A 6453-nucleotide genomic window follows, 5' to 3' on the forward strand; every position below is an offset into this window, starting at 1 on the left:
CGGCGCGGTAGGCGGCGGTGGTCAACGCCGGCGATGGGCAGCGGGGCGGCGCGGTGAGGGCGGCACGCCTCGCGGTAGGTGGCGGCGGACACGGGCCTCGGGGGCCCGGGGTGGGCTTCCCGGGCCGGCGGCGGAGGGAGGCGGCGATGTGGGCTCGGGCGCCACGTGGCGTGACCCGGTTGGTCCGGGCGAGCGGCGGACGCTGTCCGGTCCAAAACGGATGCGTCCGGCGGCGGAGAGAGGGGATTTTTAGGGTTTCGGGAGAGGGGAACCGAGAATTTCGGAGGGGGTATATTTATAGGCATAGAGGGAGCTAGGAGTGTCCAAATGAGGTGCGGTTTTCGGCCACGCGATTATGATTGAACGCTCTAGATGATGGAGAGGGTTTTGGTGGGTTTTGGGTCAAATTGGAGGGGTGTTGGGCTGCAACACACACGAGGCCTTCTCGGTCCCTCGGTTAACCGTTGGAGTATCAAACGAAGTCCAAATGGTACAAAACTTGACAGGCGGTCTACTGGTAGTAATCCAAGGACGCTTGGCAAGTCACGGTCCAATCCGGAAATGTTTAACCCCCACACACGAAAAGAAGGTAGAAATGACCACCGGAGGAGAACGAAGCGTCGGAATGCAAAACGGACAACGGGGAAAATGCTCGGATGCATGAGACGAACACGTATGCAAATGCAATGCACATGATGACATGATATGAGATGCATGAAAACAACAACAACACACGGAGACAAAAACCCGAACCCGAGAAAATAAAATAACTTAGTGCCGGAAACGGCAAGAGTTGGAGTACATATTAGGTAAGTTACATCCGGGGTGTTACAACGCTCCTGTTGCTTACCCGAATTTGGTGCTCCAAAGGGGTGTTTACGGATTTTCCGCGCGGCGTATCCGATGCTGCTGAATTCTATCGAGCCGATGAAGGGAGTTCGACGGAGAAGTTGTTCTGGTCTCAATATCTTGGACCAGAACATCCGGTATCCTTCAGCGACCAGCTGAAACAGTTGGTCGAGCTGCACAAGGCAGTCGAGCTGGCCATGAGGGCCCTGATAGTCTGGCTATGGCCTGCCTCACCGGTACCCAGCAGCTACTTCGGGCTTGTGAAGCGGCTTGTTAGTGCCTGCCCGCGACTTGAGGTCGTAAAGCGGTCGGTCTGTATTGAAGGTGCCCGGATGGCCTTTGCTCGCTGCAAGATGTGGTAGGCGAAAATGGACGCCATCGAGCTGACCAAGGGGCCGCCGAAGGGCAAGGAGCATCGTACACCCGAGCGCTATTTTGCGGATGTCCTCGAGGGGTGTCGTATTGTAGCCACGCAGTGCGTGCAGGACGTATTTTCGAGTGAATACACTCATATTTTGTCTTGTATGATGACAACAAATCCGCTTTGTAATAATTTTTATTATGTTTTGATTGTTTCCTCCTGTACGGCCGTGTTGTATGAAATCTGAGGGTTAACCAGTCGTCGGCTTTAGCCCTCGCATAGGTAGTATGGAGGTATTCGGGATGGAATCTAAACAATCTTGATCCAATTATATGGTCCTTGAAGTTGTTTAGCGCAACGAACCAGGCAACCAGACTATACGGCTTGAACGCCCTCACTTAGCCATAGGAGTTTTAGAATAAAACATAGGCGCAGCCCCTAGTATACGAACCAGAGTGCTGTCAGTGTCTGATCGGGAAGTACCGATCCTTCACGAAATGCGGAAAAATCTCCAACGATTTGAGACCTCCGAACAGCTGACCAGCTCTCGCCGCATCATGACAGTCAGTTTTCGGCTTTCTCTACCGAGGTGCTCATCCGGTTTAGACCAGAACACAATCGTAGTAGTTCTCCCTTTACTATCCTAGCCGATGTAGCGTAACATAGGGTAGCAAGCACAGGAGCCGGGCAACCCAACTATTGACCAAAGACATGATTCGGAGCCAATGCATATAATGCTAAATTCGGGGTGCCGAACTATACTTATAGAAAGTGTTCGGACTTTTGTTGCCGTAGTGTAAGGTGCTATAAATCCCCTGGCAAACGTCAAACGTACCAAAGTGTACGGGTGCTACCTGATGGGGTTATCCACGGGGAATCTGAAAAAGAAAAGAAAGAAAGAAAACATAAAAGACTTAAAGGTAAAAATCTGGGGTCCTAAAGCTCCAGCTACACACTGTTTTCATTGTAATGTAATTAGTACATCAAGGCGCATTGATACAAATAGTGCAAGAAGCAATAGGCTATGTAACATGCCGAAACTAGGGGAGAGCTGCATATGGGTCCTAGAAAACAGGTAGAGTTATCGTTAACGGAATCACCTAAAAAGTTCCCCATATGTCCGCGCTTCTCGCTGTCTTGGTGTATTTATCCTACAAGAGGACCAATGACCAGACCCCCCGATGGGGCCTGTGGGATTGAGACCTGAAAGGAAAACAAGTAAAAGTGAAAGTATGTGTGTATCCGATGTCGGTTGAGCCGTGCCATGGATCACAAGTTGTCTGTGCCTCCGTCAATGCCCATGGAATTTTAAGTGCATAGTTATGTACGCGCGGCATGAATGCCACCACTTGATCGGGACTGAGACGGAGGCCGGATTGCTAGTTGAGCTCCTGATGAGCCGAGCTCTCCTGCTGCAGAGTAGTTCGGACCCTCTTAAGGATGCCTGCGGGCTTGTCAGTCGAATGAAGGGTCTGCTTGAGAAGGCTGCTTTGTACTTCTGCTGCTAGGGCAGCTGTGTGCTCTTCTGTACGGAGAGAGCGTTCCGTATTGCCATTGACTGTTATAATGCCGCGTGGACCAGGCATCTTGAGCTTGAGATAAGCATAGTGTGGCACTGCGTTCAATCGAGCAAACATAGTTCGTCCGAGCAGTGCATGATAGCCACTGCGGAATGGGACGATATCGAAGATTAACTCCTCACTTCGGAAGTTGTCCGGAGATCCGAAGACAACCTCTAATGTGATTGAGCCCGTACAGCGGGACTCTACACCTGGTATGACTCCTTTAAAGGTAGTCCTTGTAGGCTTGATCCTTGATGGGTTAATGCCCATTTTCCACGTTGTATCCTGATAGAGCAGATTGAGGCTGCTACCACCGTCCATAAGGACGTGAGTCAGGTGAAACCCATCAATTATTGGGTCTAGGACTAGTGCGGTTGAGCCCCCATGACGGATACTGGTCGGGTGGTCCCAGCGATCGAAAGTGATCGGGCACGACGACCATGGGTTGAATTTTGGGGAGACTGGCTCTATCGCGTAGACGTCCCTAAGCGCATGCTTGCGCTCCCTCTTGGGGATGTGGGTGGCATATATCATGTTCACCATTTTAACCTGAGGGGAAACTTCTTCTATCCCCCTGTGTTTGGCTGCCGTGGCTCTTCGTTATCGTCCTCGCTTTGCGATCCTTTTTCCCTGTTCTTGGCGTTTAATTTGCCGACCTGTTTGAAAACCCAGCACTCTCTATTTGTATGATTATGAGGCTTGCCGGGGGTGTCGTGAATCTAGCATGGACGATCAAGTATGCGGTCCAAGCTGGATGGGCCCGAATTGTCCTTTTGGAACAGCTCCTTCCGCTGACCGGACTTAGAGCCACTGAATCCGGCGTTGACTATCGTATCCTCGGTGTTATCACCGCTATTTCGGCGCTTGTATCTATTGCGTCGAGACTTCTCTTTGTTATTTTTAACTCGGCGTTGCTTGCATTGTTTTTGCTACAGGCCAACCAATTGTCCTCGCCCGCACAAAAGTAGGTCATTAGTGTTGTGAGGGCCGCCATGGATTTTGGCTTTTCTTGGCCGAGGTGGCGAGCGAGCCATTCGTCGTGGATGCTATGTTTGAAAGCTGCTAGAGCTTCAGCGTCCGGACAGTCAACAATTTGGTTCTTTTTAGTTAGGAACCTTGTCTAGAATTTCCTGGCGGACTCTCTGGGCTACTGGACTATATGGCTTAAGTCATCAGCGTCCGGAGGTCGAACATATGTACCTTGGAAGTTATCGAGGAAAGCCTCTTCCAAGTCCTCCCAACTGCCAATGGAATTGTCGGGCAGACTGTTTAGCCAATGCCGAGCAGGCCCCTTGAGTTTGAGAGGGAGGTATTTGATGGCGTGGAGGTCATCTCCGCGTGCCATATGGATGTGGAGAATGAAGTCTTCGATCCACACCACGGGGTCCGTGGTCCCATCATGTGATTCTATGTTCACGGGCTTGTATCCTTCGGGGAATTCATGATCCAGGACCTCATCAGTGAAGCAATGAGGGTGTGCGGGGCCTTTGTAACGGGCCGTATCATGACGCAGCTCTGATGAAGTCTGTCTGCGGTGTTCGGCCTGCGCATGACTGGGTTTGTCACGTCCGAATAGGTGGCCGTTGTCACGTGTTGAGGTGCGTCCTCGCGATCCGTAGATTGATCTGGTAGGTCCTACTTTATTGTTCAGGTTCTGCCGGAGGTCATATGTATGGCCATGGGCGAATTTACCTTTGCCTGAGTGACAAGGCGGGGCGGGCTGGTGTTCGGCATGGGTTGTCGTTTTGTCCGGCCGGTCAGCGCATTGTACGATGGTGGTATATACTCCGGCGCCTCCTCGTCGAACTGAGGTAGCAATTTATGCTTTGGGTAGCTTTTGGTTGGGCGCTTGAGGCCATATTCTTCGGCTGCTAGGACATCAGTCCATTTACCATTGAGCAGATCCTGGTCAGCTTGAAGCTGATGCTGCTTCTTTTTCAGGCTCCTTGCAGTGGCTATTAGCTGGCACTTGAAGCGCTCCTGCTCAAGAGGTTCCTCGGGCACAATGAAATCCTCGGTGCCAAGGCTCACCTCATCCTCGGAGAGCGGAAGGTAATTGTCGTCCTCGAATCTTTGTGCGTGGCCTGTTTAACAAGGCTAACCTGCGCATCTTCCCGTTCGTCTTGTTAGTTTGTTGTGTCGACGGGGTCTTTGTTGTCTTCGGCACCTTCCAGAGTGTCATCTTCTCCTGTGCCGGTGTTGCTATCTTTACTGCGGCGTGACTTAGAGCGGCGCCGCTGACACCGGCGCTTGGACTGTATTTCGAAAGGTTTATCCTCAACTGGGTCTTCCTTGTCGTCGCTGCTATTTTCCTTTGGTGCATCCACCATGTATACGTCATACGAGGAAGTGGCCGTCCAGCGTCGGGGGAACGGCGGGTTCTGGTCTTCTTTTCCGGCATCGTCGTCCATACCGTCGATGTCCTCGGAGTCGTAATCAAGTTTGTCGGTCAAATCCTCGACCGTGGCTATAAAGTGGGTGGCGGGTGGGAAGCGAAATTCCCCATCGTCAGCCCCTAGTTCGAGCCGGATATAGTTCGGCTGAGAGTCCTCCGCTAAGGACAGACTTTTTAACGAGTTTAGCACATCGCCCAGAGGCGAGTGCTGGAAGATGTATGCGGCGCTGAATTCGAAGATCGATAAACGATCAAGCTCGGCATCCGCAGGCTTGCGTGGTTCGGAACCTACAACTTGAGACGAGTCCGGTGTTCCGGTGGCATAGGCATCGAGTGAGACCAGGTCATCTGCGGCTCCAATGTCGTGGAATCTGCGGCCTCCGTGGTGGGGTTAATCCTCCCATCTTCGGATGGCGCGACCTGCTCCGGCTCTAGGGCGAGAGCGGTTACAGGAGCGATCTCCTGGATGCGGCCCGATGACAGATTTAAGTCATGATCATCGGGGTGATCGGGAGCGGCTACCGCGGTATCGAATCCGGCGAAGATCAAGTCTCCACGGATGTCCGCGACGTAGTTCAAGCTCCCGAATTTGACCTGATGGCCAGGGACGTAGCTTTCGATCTGCTCCAGATGGCCAAACGAGTTGGCCCGCGGTGCGAAGCCGCCAAACACAAAGATCTGTCCGGGGAGGAAAGTTTCTCCGCAGACAGTGTCATTATTGATGATTGAAGGGGCCATCAAACCTTTCAGCGATAGCATAGAGGAACTCTCAATGAAAGCACCAATGTCGGTGTCAAAACCGGCGGATCTCGGGTAGGGGGTCCCGAACTGTGCGTCTAAGGTTGATGGTAACAGGAGACAGGTGACACGATCTTTACCCAGGTTCGGGCCCTCTCTATGGAGGTAATACCTACTTCCTGCTTGATTGATCTTGATGAATATGAGTGTTACAAGAGTTGATCTACCACGAGATCGTAATAGCTAAACCCTAAAAGTCTAGCATGTATGACTACAGTATTGAGTATCCCCTATTCGGACTAAGTCCTCCGGTTTATATAGACACCGGGGGGATCTAGGGTTACATAGAGTCGGTTACATAATATGAAATCTTCATAGTTGTTCGTCAAGCTTGCCTTCCACGCCAAGGAGAGTCCCATCCGGACACGGGTACAGTCTTCGGTCTTCATATCTTCACAGCCCATCAGTCCGGCCCATAGATAACAGGCCAGACGCCCGAGGACCCCTTAGTCCAGGACTCCCTCAGGGGGGGAGAGGGGGCTGTGTTT

This window comes from Triticum dicoccoides, chromosome 1A (genome assembly GCF_002162155.2).
Source record: "Triticum dicoccoides isolate Atlit2015 ecotype Zavitan chromosome 1A, WEW_v2.0, whole genome shotgun sequence".
NCBI classification, from domain to species: domain Eukaryota; kingdom Viridiplantae; phylum Streptophyta; class Magnoliopsida; order Poales; family Poaceae; genus Triticum; species Triticum dicoccoides.